The sequence below is a fragment of the Miscanthus floridulus genome, chromosome 10, assembly GCF_019320115.1.
Source record: "Miscanthus floridulus cultivar M001 chromosome 10, ASM1932011v1, whole genome shotgun sequence".
NCBI lineage: Eukaryota > Viridiplantae > Streptophyta > Magnoliopsida > Poales > Poaceae > Miscanthus > Miscanthus floridulus.
In genome coordinates, this window is record NC_089589.1 from 52,573,668 (window position 1) to 52,593,805 (window position 20,138).

A 20,138-nucleotide genomic window follows, 5' to 3' on the forward strand; every position below is an offset into this window, starting at 1 on the left:
GAGAGAGGGAGGGAGAGGGAGGGGAGGGAGGGAGGGAGAGAGAGAGAGAGAGAGAGAGAGAGAGAGAGAGAGAGTAGACAATTTAGACAATACTCAATTTTGTAAGATGCTTTAGACTTTTGGACAGATGGAGAACTTTTCAGAAGAATTAGACTGAAACCCATACTGTGGGCTGTTAGTCGTCTTATGAACAAATGGTTAGTTGCCACATTTGCTTCTTTAATAAAAGCTTGACAAAACATTGAGGTCATCCATGATGGGAAGCAGAAAAAAAGGACGCGGCTAACGCACAACCATGCATACGTTTAACATTGAGGTCAACCCCCACCCTCCTCGCCTTCTTCCTCCTCGTGCGCTTGCCGCCCACCGTCCCGCCACGGGCAGTAGGGTCTCGCCCGAGCTTTGGTGAGACCCTACCATCTGCAGCAACCTCCTCCTCCCTCTCCCCCCTCCCGTCGCCGCCATGGCTATGGGTGCCCCTGCCCCGACCTGACCCAGCCGCCCCCACCACCGTAAGAATCCTAAAGCTGCCCTCCCACCATCCCCACCGTCTGGCCGCCCTGCCTTCTCCGCTCCCCTTCTCTTCTAAACCCGCCGGATTTGGGAAAGAAGGGATGGAGAAGTATGGCGCCTTCTAAGCCCGCCGGAACCCTAAATCTCAGATGCTTGAATGCGAGAGGAGGAAGAGGACACACCTCGTCAGCGCTAAAACCCGCCGCAGCCACCAGAACCCTACTGCTCGCTCAGTTGGGAAGAAGAGAGGGAGGGACCCAGTGGGGAAGAAGAGAGGGAGAGGTGCGGCCGAGAGAGTGGGCGTGCGGCCGCACTCCTAGAAAGTAGGGTTTGCCGAAAAAACGGTCAACCAGTTTTGTTGGGTCCTCCGTTACAGCCGAAGGAACCTATCATGTTATCATAATAAAGACATGGACATAGTTGCTTGTAACCACTAACCGACAAATGAACCTATCATGTCATCATATTATTTTTTGTGGCTCGTGTGACCATGCATCGTTTTGCTACGGCTCATCGGCATCTCTCGGCTTGATGATGCAAGCAGTCATACGAAAAATAGCATGCCAGACTACAAATCCATCATTTCCTAAGTTCTAGACATTCAAATAAATATGTCGAAACTTTAAAAAAACTGTACTTCTAGAATGAAACAAAACATTTAAAGAGGTGGAGGAAGAATATTGTTGTGGGCCAAATTAGAGACCACTGGTAGAGAACAGAGCTTTACTCCCGGTGGGGAACCCCCTCTAGTCCCGGTTCCCCACCCGGGAGCAAGCATCCGGGACTAAAGGGGGGTCCTTTAGTCCCGGGTCAGGAACCGGGACTAAAGGGGGACCTTTAGTCCCGGTGGGTAACACCAACCGGGACTAAAGGTGCCTCCTGACATGCCACGATGGCCGGCACCCTTTAGTCCCGGTTGGTAATACGAACCGGGACTAAAGGTTTTTTTTCTTTTTTCTTTTCTTTTCATTTTTTGTTTTCTTTTCAAAATAGGTTTTCGAAGTCGTATTGTATGCTGCTAATTATACATTTATATGCGCGTATAGTATGTTTTGGTTCAAGCACAATGAACGTATTAAATCACACAATTCAAGCATAGAAATATATATATATATATATATATATATATATATATATATATATATATATATATATATATATATATATATATATATATATATATGCATGCATGCATCATATATATATTTACATGCATGCATGCATATGTGTATTTTACATTATATTATTTCATGTGCATATATTACAAAAGATTGCATTACAGTTGTTGTGATATAACAAGTTTCCTCTCATCCTCTAGCTTGGCTTCCATGGCAGTGTTGGGTCGAAGTAGAACTCGCCCTTGGAATCGATGACTTGCTCATTAAAAAATCCGGCTATAGACTCTTGAATTGCTTTGATTTGGTCTTGCCGTATGACCTTTTCCTCCAACCACCGAGCCTACAGGTTTGAATTAAAGGAAAATAAATTAATATATATACATATATATATATATATAAAGACATAGTAACACAATCAATAATAATAATTAAATGAATATATAGTGTATTTTTAACGTACTTTGAGTCTCTCTGTAGGAGTTCTTTGGGAGACCACCTTGATAAACTTGCAAACATAGTAACCACAGTAGTTGTTCCCCTGTTCCTGCCTCAGACACCACTTTACGAGAAAAAGATTTGTCATCCAATCTGGTGATCCGGTGAAAGCTATATGTTTAATTAATAAAGATGCGATTTAGGGGACTTACTTTCAAAGGGATTACATTCAGTGGCGCTTTGCATTTTCCCATGTGTTGCTTCTCAATAAAGGTTTTCCAAACACTGCCCAATAAAAAATTTGCCACGTCATCAGATATAGTTAATCATCATGTTTGTGTGTATATATAGTTGCTAGAGATACCGAAATTACCTCTGGATAATATCTATCATATCTTGGTAGTCTTGTTGTGGTTTTCTCATCGAGTCATAGATTATCAAGTGACTTTTCACCAGATCGATGTCCATCAATATCCAGTGATTGTTGCATCTGTTTATAGGATATAACGCATAACACTCATTAATTAACTAGAATCAACATATGAGCCATTAAGGATGATCGACATTATTAACACTCACTTGAAGTTGTAGGGAAAGAGTATATCCTTCTTGTGGCGTTGGTTCACTAAGAAGTTCATGAGGTTACTCTTTGACTCAGACTTCCAATTAGTCTTTGGAGTAACCGGGTCTTTGAATACTATATGGGGATCAACAAAACCAATTTCATTGCAGCCTTCCTTTCTGAGCTCTGTCATTGTAAATCTGCATATATATAGTACTTGTTAGGATAATTTATATGCATATACACACATATGATGAGTTTAATAATAGATCGAAAGAATTATTACTTACAGGCAATAGTAGCTAATGATAACTTTGTCCAGAGAGGTCAGGTGGCATAGTTGATGAAATTCTACAAAGTCAACATACATAACATCATCGCCACGGAACCAATGTTCGTCTCTAATTCTGACACCAACACAGAAGTCTCCACCGGTAGACGCCTGCATGTACCACTTGTTTAGCAGGTACATTTGTGTCCCCAGATCATATAAGGCTTGAGGGTTGTATAGACTCTGGCCTAGTACAAATTTTTTCTTCCAAATATCAAACTCCGCCGCACTCTCAATGTTTCCATCACCAAACATCTGGTAAAGGTCAAGACTAGTCTCATCAATAAATTCACCTAGATGATCCAAATCGACATCCGGAGGTATGTTTGCCTGATGCATTAATCCTAAATTCAAACCATATTCATTACCAACAACTAGCGGGGGGACTGATTGGTGCGATTGTTGTCCGAGTTGTGCAACTTCTTTCCCTGCCCGCTTCTTTTTCTATGCCGCCTCAATTGACTTGGTGAGAGTGCGGTCATAGTCCGTTAACGTTGATTTGGACGACTTACGAGATTCCCGCTGTTGTTGCTGGTAAGAAGCCACCTTTTTTCTTAGAATATCTGGAGCTACGAAGAAGTACGGTTTCTCCGGGTTTCTCCTTGCTTCTTGATTCTTTTTAAGTTTGTCATAGAATTTGGACATATCTTTTTTATATGCATCAGTTCCTTCTTCCTTCTCTTCAGATATTATTTTGGGAATAGCCCTTGGTTTCACGGTGGCTTTCTTTGCCGACGGGGACTGGTTCTTCGTTTGCGGGGCTGGCCTCTTGCTAGTACTTGGCTTCTTGGTAGGCGGGGGCGGGGGAGGTGTTGGAGACCTCCTTGGAGGTGGTGGCAACGGCGTTGGAGACCTCCTTGGAGGTGGCAGCTGCGGCGTTGGAGACCTCCTTGGAGATGGTGTGGATGCAGCCTCGCCTTCCAACACATTATCATCGTACAGAGCACTATGATGATCTGGCGATTGAACAATTGGATTTAGGTTGGGGGAGGATCTGCTACAAAAAAAGGAATCACATATTATTATGAGCAGATTGTTAATTATTTAAGCCAATATAAATTAATGATGTAGTGTTTTCATCCGCACCTATGGTGAGGTAGTTCAGGAGGAGGTGGAGGCGACATCCCGGGAATGATGATGTAGCGCTTGCGCCATAGAATGAATGTCTTCTCTGCTTCTCCGAGAGTCTTCTCGCCATCACCTCCAGGAATGTCAAGAGGCAAATCAGTAAAACCTTTTTTAGCTTTATCTACCGGGATGGTAGCATATCCTTCTTGGATTATATTCCCATGAATCCTTGGTGTCTTGGTTCGGTCGATAGGATTAACAAGACCGATAGCCACCTTGATTGTGGAATTCCCCTTCGGAATGTGTAGCTCACACGATGTACAAGGTTCAGTGATGTCATCCACAGGGAAGCGTAGTCCTGTGTCCCCTTGATTTGGTATCTCTGTGGAAGCGCAGCTGCTTTTCAACTGAACAGATTGACTAATGTTGATTCCTGGCTCTGATGTCTGCTTGCTTGCACTCACTGCTATTTGCACTTGCCTTCTGATTTCCTCCTGCATTCTCGCTTCAAGGTTTTTTTCCCGCTCCTATGCTTCACGCACCGCTTCCTCCAACCTCTGGAGCTGCTGTGCCTCTTCTTCCTTCTTTCTCTGATGGCTTCTATAGGAAGGTCTGTCCTGAGGGAATCCATGCTCCCACGAGACACTTCCTTTGCCTCTAGTTCAGCCACCGTGTTCAATAGTCCCGATGGCGTATGTCAGTTCATCCTTCTCTCTGTTGGGCCTGAACACACCACTAGCAGTAGCTCTCTGAGCATAAAACAATCTTTTTGCTGCTTCTTGCAGTCTGGCACCATAAACGCACTTCCCTGTCTCCTGGTCCAGTGTTCCCCTATGAGCGAAAAACCAATTCTTTGCACGCTCTCCCCACTCGAGTGATTCTGGTGTGATACCCTTGGCAAGAAGGTCTGCTTCCATTTTGTTCCACTTCTTAATGGCAGTCGGGTAGCCACCTGATCCCAAGTTATGGTGGTATGTCTTCTGTTGGGCATTACGTTGGTTCTTTATCACCCGACTCACACCCTCTTCCGACGTCTTGTACTGTACAAACTCATCCCAATAGGGCCTCTGCTTTGAGATCGGGCCTGGGACAGTAAAATCTGGTGTTATGTTCTTCTTGACATACGTCGTGTATAGGTGTTTCTTCCAAGTCTGAAACTGGCTGGCCATCTTCTTCATTGCCCAATCCCTAACTCGCTCCTTCAATTCATCACCATCTATTATATCATCATAACCATCTGTTTGGAGCGTGAAATGTTCCAAGACATCATTTCAAATTAACGTCTTGTCACGATCGGAGACAAAACTGATATGAGGAGCATTGGTCTTCTTCTTCCATTCATGGGTACTGATCGGGAGTCGGTCCCGTACAAGGTAACCACAGTGGTGCGCGAATTTCGTTTTATTTGGCCCCGGGTTCGCCTGTATCCACATTGAACTCTGAGATGATGAAGCGGCCCTCCAATGGCTTTTTGGGACCTCGAACATTTTTACTCTTCGTTGTAGTTGTTGATGTCGATCCAGAGGGCTACAAAACATAAACATTATTTTTAATGTCATGAGCACACATAAGACATATGATAATATATATAGCTAATAATAAAAAATATATACTTGGCCAATATGTTGTTGCTCATTTTGTTCAAGAGCTAAGTACTGACTCCCGTCATCTGCATCCTCTTGCACGTTATTTTTAGCACCATCATCGCCGGCAACTTGAGTGCCAGTGTTGATCAAATTCATCATCAACTCCTCCTCATCCATGTTTCTCGGGTCGGCCATCTAGCTTCAAAAAACAAAACCAATATATAGTACGTCAAATCTTTGCTTACATGCGTAAAATCTACGAACAATATGCATTATTAAATCTTGCCCCTCAGTCACGGACGCAATTCGCCACACTAGGGCGAACTGCATCGGTACTAGGGCGAATTAGGGCTATACATAAACGGCCGAGGGCGCATTACGTCGGTGACTAGGGCGAACCACGTCGGTGACATCAACAACGCGGTTCGCCCTAGTCACCGACGCAATTCACCCTGGTGTGATTGTTTAGCGTTAACGATAACGATAATACGAATGTTGATCGACTAGGCCGCGAGAGAGGGCGGTGTGACAAGAGTGGCGGTGCTCCACTCCGCCGTATATATGTTTGTACACATGGGTGAACGAGGGCGGCGGTGCTCTGCGACGTATATATACATTCATATGAATACAAATGACGTATATATACATGTCGGCGCGATGGCCAGTGTGCTGACAACGATGACGTGAGGCGGGCCGGCGTGCTGACGACGACGACATGAGGCGGGGCAGGGCGGTGTCGGTGCGTGATGTTGTGATCCTATGTACCATGTGAACCATGTAGTCATTCATCATATATCTTAAACTAAACATAGTCACTTTATTAACTACAATATATCTTATGCCGACACGTAATACGAATGTTGATTGACTAGGCCACGAGAGAGGGCGGTGTGACGAGAGTGGCGGTGCTCCACTCCGCCGTATATATGTTTGTACACATGGGTGAACGAGGGCGGCGGTGCTCCGCCGTATACATAGAAACGCATAGGTGAACGAGGGCGGCGGTGCTCCGCGATGTATATATACATGCATATGAATACAAATGACGTATATATATGTGTCGGGGCGGTGGCCGGTGTGCTGACGATGACGATGTGAGGTGGGTCGGTGTGCTGACGACGATGAGACTCTATTGTGCATCCTCTCCACACGCGTTGCGTGCTCACCGATGACAATCTTGTGCATCCTCTCTATGGCTACGGCAAGATGGAGTTCCGCTTGCTCCTCGAACCCCCGTACCCTGTCCAGGGCAGGGTCTATGACGGTTGTGGTGAGCCCACACTCGGTCCACGATGGCCGAGCCTTAGAGCTCTGCCAGAAGGCATCGCGAGATTCGCCAGTGACTTCTGGAGACAACAATTAAGGGCCGCCGGAGTAGGTTCGGGCGTACAGGTACCGTACAGCCACTTGGACGGCAAGGCTGTTGACTTGCACGTGGCGTGCTTCAAGGAAACAATTCGCGCGCCGCAGCTTCGAGAGGCCACCTACCGTTACCAGGATGTGGGTGACGGCTCCTAGGCGAGCGACCCTTATATCTACGGCATGGTTGAGTACATGCTCCATAGCTACCAACAGAAGGCTTGAACCTTGAAAGGCTTGAAAGGTACGGTAAGATTGCTCTCGTCGTTGCTAGCGTTGTCTTCTCACTGGTTTTTGGAACATGGCCAGTGGCCATGACAACCGCGCGCCATTGCCACGAAAGCCGAGAGACAAACTCACCTCGAGCGGGCGTGGTGGAGGGCCACGGGCGCGAGCGGTGGAGGGCCGCACGAGGTCGTCGGCATGAGGTCGTCGATGGTGGAGGGCCGCACGAGGCGAGGCGCGGGCTCACGGAAGACGAATCGGCGGTGGCTCGAGGAAGAAGAGAGAAAGGGCGGCGGTGTTCGACGAGGAAGAAGAGGAGGGGATCGATCTGCGCCAGGCACTGGCGGTTATATACCAGGGAGATTTACTCCCGGTGCCAGCCACCAGCCGGGAATAAAGGTCCTTTACTCCTGGTGCGTATTACCAACCGGGAGTAAAGGTCCCTTCACTGGTTGGTAACACGCACCGGGAGTAAAGGGTTTTTTTTGGCGGGCCACGAAACTGCAGCCCACCTTTACTCCCGGGTGGGCTTCCCACCCGGGAGTAAAGGTGGCCTACAGTTTCGTTTCCCGCCTGTTTTGAGCAAAAATTTTTAATAGAAATATGGATTTTCTTGTTAAATACATAGTAAATTAAATAAAAGGCATAAAATTATTTTATTAAAAATATGGATTTTCTTTTTCTTTATTGCACATAGGAAAAATGTATAACCTAATTTTTTTATTTTTTGTTATAATTATAAAACATAATGTAACTAATATTTATTATTTCATTAATGCAAAAATGTAGTGTTTAATTAAAATTATTAAAACTATTGGTTTTGGACAGGAAATTTGTTTTCACATCATTTTAACGTTAATATTTTAATTTTTCATCACTCAATATCCTAATTTAACTTTTCAAGAGAGAAATCCCACAAAATCAAACATTGATTTAATTTGAAACACGACATAATAAACATCTGAATTCACAATTATTACATAATATCTCAAACACACACGACATTAAATCACTATATCATCAAGTGGGCACAGCAGTGAACTTCTTCTTTATGTATGTCCCTTGGTTATGATCGCGTCGTAACCATGGAGTGTCCTCATCATTTACCAAGATGCTAGGGTCTTTGTTCACTTTGAAGGGTGGAATTCGGTCATACTTTTCATAATCTTCTGACATGTCCAACTTGTCCTCAATTCCCACGATGACTCTTTTCCCTGAGAGAACTATGTGGCGCTTAGGCTCTTTGGTTGAGTCATTATCGTTTTTCCCTCTTTTTGGTTTGGTAGACATATCATTGACATAGAACACCTGATTCACATCCTTGGCAAGGACGAATGGTTCGTCTTTGTACCCAATATTACTAAGGTCTACTGTTGTCATTCCATACTCGTTGTCTACTGTTACCCCGCCTCCGGTCACCTTGACCCATTGGCACTTGAACAATGGGATCTTCAAAGTAGGTGCATATTCTAGTTCCCATATTTCATCTATGCGGCCATAATATTTCTGCTTATTCCCATTCGGGTCTGTGGCATCTATGCGGACACCACTATTTTGGTTGGTACTCCTTTTATCTTGGGCTACTATGTAGAATATGTTCCCATTTATCTCGTACCCTTTGTATGTTACGATATGCCATGATGGTTGCATAGCCAATAAATACAGTTGCTCATGGATGCTCTCATCACCTTGACATTTTTTTCGCAACCAACCGCCGAAAGTTTCCATGTGCTTACGCGTAATCCAAGCTTCAGTCTTCCCTAGAAACTCGGATCGTAAGAGATCCTTGTGTGTTTCAATATACAGATCTACCAAAGAGGAGTTCTGTAGAACTGTGTAGTGCGCTTTATTGAAATAATCATCCTTCGTACCAATATATGTTTTCCTCCCTAGTGTCCCCTTTTCGCTTAGTCTCCCCTCATGTCTCGATTCAGGAACACCAATTGAGTCAAGGTCGGGAATAAAGTCAACACAGAACTCAATGACCTCTTCTGTTCCATAGCCCTTGGCGATGCTTCCTTCTATGCGAGCACGGTTGTGAACATATTTCTTTAGAACTCCCATGAATCTCTCTAAGGGGAACATGTTGTGTAGGAACACAGGACCGAGAATGAAAATCTCCTTGACTAGGTGAACTAGGAGGTGTGTCATGATATCAAAGAAGGAAGGAGGGAACACCAACTCAATGCTGACGAGACATTGAACCACATCATTCTGTAGTTTAGCTAGATCAGTTGGATCAATTGCCTTCTGAGAAATTGCATTGAGGAATGCACATAGCTTCACGGTGGCTAGACGTACATTTGGAGGTAGAATTCCTCTTAATGCAACTGGAAGTAATTGTGTCATGAGAACGTGACAGTCATGGGACTTTAAGTTATAGAATTTCTTCTCTGGCACATTTATAATACCCTTTATATTCGAGGAGAATCCAGATGGTACCTTGATGTTGTTTAAGCATTCAAACATGATTTCCTTCTCCTCTTTGCTTAGAGTGTAGCTGGCAGGACGTAAGTAATGGCATCCATCATCTGTCTTCTCTAGATGCAGGTTGTCTCTTTCTCTCAAACAACGCAGGTCCTGTCGTGCTTCAAATGTGTCCTTAGGCTTTCCATACACACCCATGAAGCCTAGCAGGTTCACACAAAGATTCTTTGTCAGGTGCATCACGTCGATCGAGCTGCGGACCTCTAGGACTTGCCAATATGGTAGGTCCCAAAATATGGACTTCTTCTTCCACATGGGTGCGTGACTGTTAGCATCGTTCGGAACAGGTTGGCTGCCATGTCCTTTTCCAAAGACGACTTTCACATCATTGACCATATTGAGTACATCCTCACCGGTTCGGTTGCGAGGCTTGGTTAGGTGGTCTGCCTTCCCTTTAAAATGCTTGCCTTTCTTTCTTATGGGGTGATTTGCAGGAAGAAATCGATGATGGCCAAGGTACACGACCTTTCGACATTTTTTCAAGAATACACCTCTAATATCACCGAAGTAGTGTGTGCATGCATTATATCCCTTGTTTGACTGTCCTGAAAGATTACTTAGAGCAGGCCAATCATTGATTGTTATGAACAACAATGCTCGCAGATCAAAGTGTTCCTATTTGTACTCATCCCACACACGTACACCTTCTTTATTCCACAAAATGAGAAGTTCATCAATAAGTGGTCTTAGGTACACATCGATGTCATTGCCAGGTTGCTTCGGGCCTTGGATGAGCACAGGCATCATAATGAACTTTCGCTTCATGCATAACCAAGGAGGAAGGTTGTAGATACTTAGAGTAACAGGCCAAGTGCTATGACTACTGTTCTGCTCTCCAAAAGGATTGATACCATCTGTACTTAAAGCAAACCTTAAGTTTCTTGCGTCATTTGCAAACTCCGAGAATTCTCTGTTGATTGCCCTCCACTGGGACCCATCAGCAGGGTGTCTCAACATATTGTCTACCTTACGGTCTTCTTTGTGCCATCGCAACAATTTTGCATGTTCTTTGTATCTGAACAGACGTTTCAAGCGTGGTATTATAGGAGCATACCACATAACCTTGGCAGGGATTTTCTTCCGCGGACGTTCGCCCTCAACATCACCAAGGTCATCTCGCCTGATCTTATACCACGATGCATGGCATACCGGGCATGCATCCAATTTCTCGTACTCTTTGCCACGGTACAGGATGCAGTCATTAGGACATGCATGTATCTTCTCGATTTCTAGCCCCATAGGACAGACAACTTGTTTTGCTTCGTAGGTAGTGGCGGGCAATTCATTGTCCTTCGGAAGCATCTTCTTTTGGATTTTTAGTAACTCTCCAAATCCCTTGTCAGATACACCATTCTTTGCCTTCCATTGCAGCAATTCTAGTGTGTTTCCCAACTTTTTCTGCCCTGCATCACAAGTTGGGTACAATAATTTGTTGTGATCTTCTAGCATACGCTCGAACTTGATCTTCTTCTTTTCACTTTCACATTCTCTTTGTGCGTCACGAATGACCTGACAAAGATCATCAGCAGGCTCATCTTCTGTGGCTACCTCTCCTTCAGCTTCTCCCATTGCAGTATCATTGAAGCACGCACCATCGGGAATAATATCATTGTCGTCCCATTGTTCTTCTTCACCTTCTTCCATTACAACACCGGTTTCTCCATGCTTCGTCCAACAAATATAGTTTGGCATGAAACCCGACTTGAACAAGTGTGAATGAAGAGTCCTTGAGCAAGGATATTCCACCGTATTCTTACATATGGCACATGGGCAGCACATGAAACCGTCTCGTTTGTTTGCCTCGGCCGCACGTAACAAAGAATGCACGCCGTCAATGAACTCTTGGGAGCGGCGATCAGCATTGTACATCCAATGCTGGCTCATCTGCATTACATGACATAAATACCATATTAAAACCTAGATCATAATTTGTGGGGGTATTAACCCCTATACCCTTATGGCTAAGCTTGGGTTGGCCCGGATCGACGGGTCCGGTCCACCCGAAGGACGACGTGCGGCCCAGCTAACCTGATCGGAGTCCCGCACAAGGAATCAAGACGGATTTGGCGATCAAGCAGGATCCTGGTCGGTTAGAATAGGAATCCTTATCCGGCCACATATGGCAATTGTAACTGACTAGGATTAGTTTCCAGATCTGTAACCCTGCCCCCCGGACTATATAAGGTGGGCAGGGGACCCCTCTAAAAAACATCTCTCGTTGACATACAGCAATACAAATCAGATGCGGGACGTAGGTATTACGCCTTTTTGGCGGCCGAACCTGGATAAAACCTCGTGTCTGTCTTGCGTCACCGTCTTGTTTGGGGCTTGCGCATCTATCTGCCGATAATCTACTACCTTGGGCATACCCCTAGGTAGACTGCCGACCATACTTCATCGACAGTGGCGCGCCAGGTAGGGGGTGTGCGTACTGCTCTCCAAGCAAACAAGATGGTCATCATCTCCAACTCCATGGCTACGCCAAACGGCCTCACGTTCACCGTCGGCCAGATCACCTGGACCACCGGCTTCGACGACGCCATCGCCATGACCACGGAGGAGGCGTGGATTCAGTCTGCACCGACCACTACTTCACCTACATCGGCTACGGCTCCGACCACGACGGATACGGCTCTGACCACTACGGATATGGCTCCGACCACTATGGATACGGCTCTGACCACGATGGATCTGGCTCCGACCACGGTACATCTGGCTCCGACCACGCCTACGTCACCTTCAGCCACGCCGACAACCCGTCATCCGCTTCCCCGCTACAAAGGGAAGCAGATCGACAACACCGACCTGCTCGACTCCATCGATCGGGTCGGCACCAAACTCGCTGAAACCCTAGCTCTGGTAAGTACGATTCAAAGTCAACCTAATGAGCAGGTAACCGCTCCCCACAACAGATCTATCCGACCAGCTCGGACTAGTCGTCCTACATGACTTGGAACAGATCTCGTGGTCATATCTACTCCTAAGGGGCGCTCCGCTCGTCGCCAGCCGACCTTCGCAACGGGTCTTCGACTCTCCGAGTATGAAGCCTCGACAGAGAACCACCAGGTCCAGCCCTACGGCCTACGAAACGCTGCCTCCAGCTACGCGTACAACCTACAACGCCGCTCGGATCTGTGTTTTATGCGCCGACCTCGGCCGAAGCCACGCAACTTCGTCAACATGATCCGAGTTGAAGATTATCATGAAGGATCCGTCCACACGGTCCAAGAGGGTGACTCTAGCTTCTCGTCTAGCACCGCATCTGATGCCTCCATCCACACCAAGCTCCAGCATCACGGAGATGAAGGCGTCGAATACGATCTGGATATCCCGGATCACACCCCGGGGTTCCCGCAATTCCCGTCTTTCCCGCCAAGGCGAGGGGGTTTGATCAACGTTGTCAGCAATGACGAACCACCAGCAGTTGGCGAAACAGAACAAGAAAGGACTGCACGCGAAGCACGCAACATTGACAGGTTTAATCACCGGCAAATCGAAGCTGAAGCAGACCAGGAGGCACGGTGCATAAGGGTCCAGCCACGTGACCTCAACGATGCTTTCGACAGGGTGGGAGACAAACAAGTCTTCAGGACTCCAAGTGCCAACGTAGCCGTCGCCATGGCGACAATGCAACGGCTACCAAACACCCCGGAAACCCAAGCAGTTCGCGACGAAATACAAGCCTATCTGATGGCTGCTATGGCCCAGACCGTGAAGATTGCAAACCAAGCTCGAGCTCCATCCGTATCAGTCGAGTCAAGCCACAGCCGCCAGCACCCAAGTCGTTCACAGCCACTCAACCAACGTGGCTCAGGCAACAACGATGGCCACGACGGTGGCCAGAATGACAACCGTCGTCGGGACAATGATCGCCGGGACAACCGCGACAATCGCCGCGATAACCACGGTCACAGGTCTAATCCAGATGGCAATCGAGATCGCCGCGATGGCAATAATGATCTCCGCCATTACCTCGGTGGATGCGATCTGCGCGCTCGCATCAACCAGAGAGCCGACGATCGAGCATCCTACGATAGCCACCGCCGTATGGAGTATGACACCACCCACGGCCCACCAGGTCTGAAGCAGTTTACTCCACACACCTTCGCCAAGTCATATGGCCCAAGAATTTCAAGCTCGAGAAACTTTAGAAGTACGACGGCAAGGAAAACCCCAATTATGGGTCATGCTCTACGAAACTACGTGCCGATCAGCCATGGCTGATGAGCATGTCATGTCTAACTACTTCCCAGTCGCTGTTGGTCATGCAGGTCACCAATGGCTGGTTAGCTTGCCGATGAACTATTTTGATTCTTGGCAGGAGCTTAAGCAGGCCTTCATCGACAATTTCATCGCTACTTGTGAACAACCCGGCAACAAGTACGATCTGCAACGGATCCGAGATTGGAAAGACGAACCACTGCGCGAGTACGTTCGGCATTTCTCGGAGATGCGCATCAAGGTCCCATCAATCTCCGACAACGAGGCAATTGAGGCTTTCGTCACTGGCCTCCGCTTTCACGACGCCCTAAGAGACAAGCTCCTCCGGAAGAGACCCTGAATCAGTCACAGCGCTCTTGGCCACCGCTAAGAAATATGCAGACGCCCTTGGCCATCGACAACATGATGCTAAAAGATAATTGTTGAAGAAGCAGCAAGGGTTCCCATGCTCCGACCACCCTCCACACCGCGACGATTACCGCGGCAATCGTGGTCGGAACGGACCGCCACAACCAGCGCAATGACTCCCACGACCACCATGACCAATGTAATCAGCGGCGCAACCGCCGTGACGATTACAGGAGCAAGCGTGCTCGGGAAGACGACGGTGAGGTCAATACCGTGAAAAAGGGCGGCGGACGTCGTAACTACGAAGACGACTACGCCAAAGCATTGAAGGGGCCCTGCCAGCTCCATCCTAAGTCGAACCATACCATGGAGAATTGCCCGCGTCCTCAAGACTACTACCTACACGCATCAACAGGCTCCGGATACGTTCGACAAGCCTAACGACGCAGGGGAACAACGCAACGAGGATAACGACGACGACGATGCAGACCCTCGTCATAAATACGTCAAGCCAACTGATCGCGTGCACAACCATCATCGGCGGCAAGGTGTCCATTGAGACCAAACGAGAACGCAAGCTGCTCGCCCGTGCTTGCTTGAACATGGCAAACACCGAAACCTTCTCACCGATCCGCGGCTCCTCCATGGTCTCACCGTGAAATCTACTTCAGCAGGAAGGACCAATGGGCTACCATACCTAGCCAAGGCGTTTTCCCCTGGTCCTCGATCCTTGTATCAACAAGGTCCAGTTCAACAGGGTACTGATCGACGGCGGCAGCTCCATTGATATACTGTTCAAGAACAGCCTGCCCGCCCTGAAAATAGCCCAGCGGACCTGAAGCCGTACGAGGCACAGTTCTGGGGCGTTCTCCCGGACAGAGCTCTACACCTCTCGGGCAGATCACGCTACCTGTGCAATTTGGGACTCCGGACCACTTCCGCACCGACTACGTCAACTTCGTGGTCGCTGACTTTGACGGCACCTACCATGCTATTCTTGGTCGACCGTCGCTCACCAAGTTCATGGCCATACCTCATTACAGGTCTCGGTGCTCAAGATGCCTACCGAAAAAGGAGTTCTAACCCTTAGGGGCAACGTATACGCAGCTTATACCTGCGAGGACGATAGCTTCAAAATAGCAGAGGCCCACGACCTCTCTATTCGCATGGCCGAGACCATGCTCGACGCTAAGAAGACCTCAGCCGACCACCTAGAGATCCCAGAGCTCGAGGCTCCACGCAAGAACATCAGGTCCAAGGAGCACAAGGCGATCCAGCTGGTCGATGGCGATCCCAGCAAAACACCCGTTATCAGGGCCAACCTGATCCCAAATAGGAAGACACGCTCGTCAGGTTCTTGAGGAGCAACGTGGATGTGTTTGCATGGAAACCTTCCGACATGCCCGGTGTACCTCGTAACTTGATCGAGCACTCCTTAAATGTCAACAGCAAGGCCAAACCAATCAAGCAGAAGCTACGAGGTTCGCTCGCGACAAAAAGGAGGCGATTAGGGTAGAAGTTACACGGCTTTTGGCAGCCGGATTTATCAAAGAAGTGTATCATCCGGAGTGGTTAGCCAACCCGGTTCTTTATGCAAAAAGAATAATGAATGGAAATGTGCGTGATTACACTGATCTCAACAAACACTGCCCTAAGGACCCTTCGGCTACCTCGCATCGGGAGTAAATAGGAAACTAGAGTTATGGCAGTAGATCTTTGAGTCTAAAGATTTTAGATTGAGCAGAACTAAAACCGAATACATGAGATGCGACGTTGGCAGAGTTGTACAGAGAGGGAGATGTGAGTTTGGAAGGTCAAGTAGTGCCTAAGAAATGATACCTTTCGGTATCTGGGATCGATACTACAGAGAGATGGAGATATTAATGTGGACATTAGCCATAGAATCAAAGCATGGTGGATCAAGTGGCGACAAGCTTCTGGCATTCTCTGTGACAGAGGGTACCACAAAAGCTAAAAGGCAAGTTCAATAGAATGGCGATTAGACCGGCTATGTTGTATGGAGCAGAATGTTGACCTACAAAGATTCGACATGTTCAATAACTGAGTGTTGCAGAAATACGTATGTTGCGATGGATTTGCTGTTACACAAGAATGGACCCAGTTCAGAACAATGATATACATGATCGCCTAGAGGTAGCACCAATTGAAGAAAAGCTTGTCCAACATCGGTTGAGGTGGTTTGGCCATATCCAAATAAGACCTACAGAGGTACTAGTGCATTGTGGAGTCCTAAGTCAAGCTAATAATATGAGGAGAGGTAGAGGAAGACCAAAATTGACATAGGGGAGGCAATAAAACAAGATTTGAAAGCTTGGTTTATACCTAGATATCTATGTTTGAATAGGAGTACTTGGATAGCAGCTATTGAAGTGCCTAAACTATGACTTGGAGCTCTTGGTGGGTTTCAACTCTAGCCTACCCCAACTTGTTTGGGACTGAAAGACTATGTTGTTGTTGGTGGTGGTGGTGGTGGTGCTGCTTGCTGCTGCAAGATGTATTGTCTAGTATTCCCTCAGTACAAAAGTTTTCATCGTATAAGCCACAAGCAGAGTGTCCAAGGAGGACACAGGACACTAGGCATGCCCATTTTTATTTAATTGCCGCGCTCCCCTTAATGCCCTAGTCTGTTCATTTCTCCCGTGTAAACACATGCTAAAACCGTTCCATGCGAAGGTGCATGGGGACGCTTGTAGATAGCAACCTATCTGACGAAGGGAGTATATGAAGCTAACAGGCAGGGGACTCGACTGGAAGGCAACGATGCATTCATTTGGACTGGAATACAGGGAGTTGTGGGTGCTGGAAACCAAGTAAAACGGGACAGAGAAGCTTAGACAATTTAGACTGCTGGGGAACGAGAGAGACAGAGAGAGAGAGAGAGAGGGAGAGGGAGAGGGAGAGGGAGAGAGAGGGAGGGAGAGGGAGGGGGAGGGAGGAGGGAGAGAGAGAGAGAGAGAGAGAGGAGAGAGAGAGGAGAAGAGGAGAGAGAGAGAGAGAGTAGACAATTTAGACATACTCAATTTTGTAAGATGCTTTAGAACTTTTGGGACAGATGGAGAACTTTCAGAAGAATTAGACTGAAACCCATACTGTGGGGCTGTTAGTCGTCTTATGAACAAATGGTTAGTTGCCACATTTGCTTCTTTAATAAAAGCTTGACAAAACATTGAGGTCATCCATGATGGGAAGCAGAAAAAAAGGACGCGGCTAACGCACAACCATGCATACGTTTAACATTGAGGTCAACCCCCACCCTCCTCGCCTTCTTCCTCCTCGTGCGCTTGCCGCCCACCGTCCCGCCACGGGCAGTAGGGTCTCGCCCGAGCTTTGGTGAGACCCTACCATCTGCAGCAACCTCCTCCTCCCTCTCCCCCCTCCCGTCGCCGCCATGGCTATGGGTGCCCCTGCCCCGACCTGACCCAGCCGCCCCCACCACCGTAAGAATCCTAAAGCTGCCCTCCCCACCATCCCCACCGTCTGGCCGCCCTGCCTTCTCCGCTCCCCTTCTCTTCTAAACCCGCCGGATTTGGGAAAGAAGGGATGGAGAAGTATGGCGCCTTCTAAGCCCGCCGGAACCCTAAATCTCAGATGCTTGAATGCGAGAGGAGGAAGAGGACACACCTCGTCAGCGCTAAAACCCGCCGCAGCCACCAGAACCCTACTGCTCGCTCAGTTGGGAAGAAGAGAGGGAGGGACCCAGTGGGGAAGAAGAGAGGGAGAGGTGCGGCCGAGAGAGTGGGCGTGCGGCCGCACTCCTAGAAAGTAGGGTTTTGCCGAAAAAACGGTCAACCAGTTTTGTTGGGTCCTCCGTTACAGCCGAAGGAACCTATCATGTTATCATAATAAAGACATGGACATAGTTGCTTGTAACCACTAACCGACAAATGAACCTATCATGTCATCATATTATTTTTTGTGGCTCGTGTGACCATGCATCGTTTTGCTACGGCTCATCGGCATCTCTCGGCTTGATGATGCAAGCAGTCATACGAAAAATAGCATGCCAGACTACAAATCCATCATTTCCTAAGTTCTAGACATTCAAATAAATATGTCGAAACTTTAAAAAAACTGTACTTCTAGAATGAAACACAACATTTAAAGAGGTGGAGGAAGAATATTGTTGTGGGCCAAATTAGAGACCACTGGTAGAGAACAGAGCTTTACTCCCGGTGGGGAACCCCCTCTAGTCCCGGTTCCCCCACCCGGGAGCAAGCATCCGGGACTAAAGGGGGGTCCTTTAGTCCCGGGTCAGGAACCGGGACTAAAGGGGGACCTTTAGTCCGGTGGGTAACACCAACCGGGACTAAAGGTGCCTCCTGACATGCCACGATGGCCGGCACCCTTTAGTCCCGGTTGGTAATACGAACCGGGACTAAAGGTTTTTTTTTCTTTTTCTTTTCTTTTCATTTTTGTTTTCTTTTCAAAATAGGTTTTCGAAGTCGTATTGTATGCTGCTAATTATACATTTATATGCGCGTATAGTATGTTTTGGTTCAAGCACAATGAACGTATTAAATCACACAATTCAAGCATAGAAATATATATATATATATATATATATATATATATATATATATATATATATATATATATATATATATATATATATATATATGCATGCATGCATCATATATATATTTACATGCATGCATGCATATGTGTATTTTACATTATATTATTTCATGTGCATATATTACAAAAGATTGCATTACAGTTGTTGTGATATAACAAGTTTCCTCTCATCCTCTAGCTTGGCTTCCATGGCAGTGTTGGGTCGAAGTAGAACTCGCCCTTGGAATCGATGACTTGCTCATTAAAAAATCCGGCTATAGACTCTTGAATTGCTTTGATTTGGTCTTGCCGTATGACCTTTTCCTCCAACCACCGAGCCTACAGGTTTGAATTAAAGGAAAATAAATTAATATATATACATATATATATATATATAAAGACATAGTAACACAATCAATAATAATAATTAAATGAATATATAGTGTATTTTTAACGTACTTTGAGTCTCTCTGTAGGAGTTCTTTGGGAGACCACCTTGATAAACTTGCAAACATAGTAACCACAGTAGTTGTTCCCCTGTTCCTGCCTCAGACACCACTTTACGAGAAAAAGATTTGTCATCCAATCTGGTGATCCGGTGAAAGCTATATGTTTAATTAATAAAGATGCGATTTAGGGGACTTACTTTCAAAGGGATTACATTCAGTGGCGCTTTGCATTTTCCCATGTGTTGCTTCTCAATAAAGGTTTTCCAAACACTGCCCAATAAAAAATTTGCCACGTCATCAGATATAGTTAATCATCATGTTTGTGTGTATATATAGTTGCTAGAGATACCGAAATTACCTCTGGATAATATCTATCATATCTTGGTAGTCTTGTTGTGGTTTTCTCATCGAGTCATAGATTATCAAGTGACTTTTCACCAGATCGATGTCCATCAATATCCAGTGATTGTTGCATCTGTTTATAGGATATAACGCATAACACTCATTAATTAACTAGAATCAACATATGAGCCATTAAGGATGATCGACATTATTAACACTCACTTGAAGTTGTAGGGAAAGAGTATATCCTTCTTGTGGCGTTGGTTCACTAAGAAGTTCATGAGGTTACTCTTTGACTCAGACTTCCAATTAGTCTTTGGAGTAACCGGGTCTTTGAATACTATATGGGGATCAACAAAACCAATTTCATTGCAGCCTTCCTTTCTGAGCTCTGTCATTGTAAATCTGCATATATATAGTACTTGTTAGGATAATTTATATGCATATACACACATATGATGAGTTTAATAATAGATCGAAAGAATTATTACTTACAGGCAATAGTAGCTAATGATAACT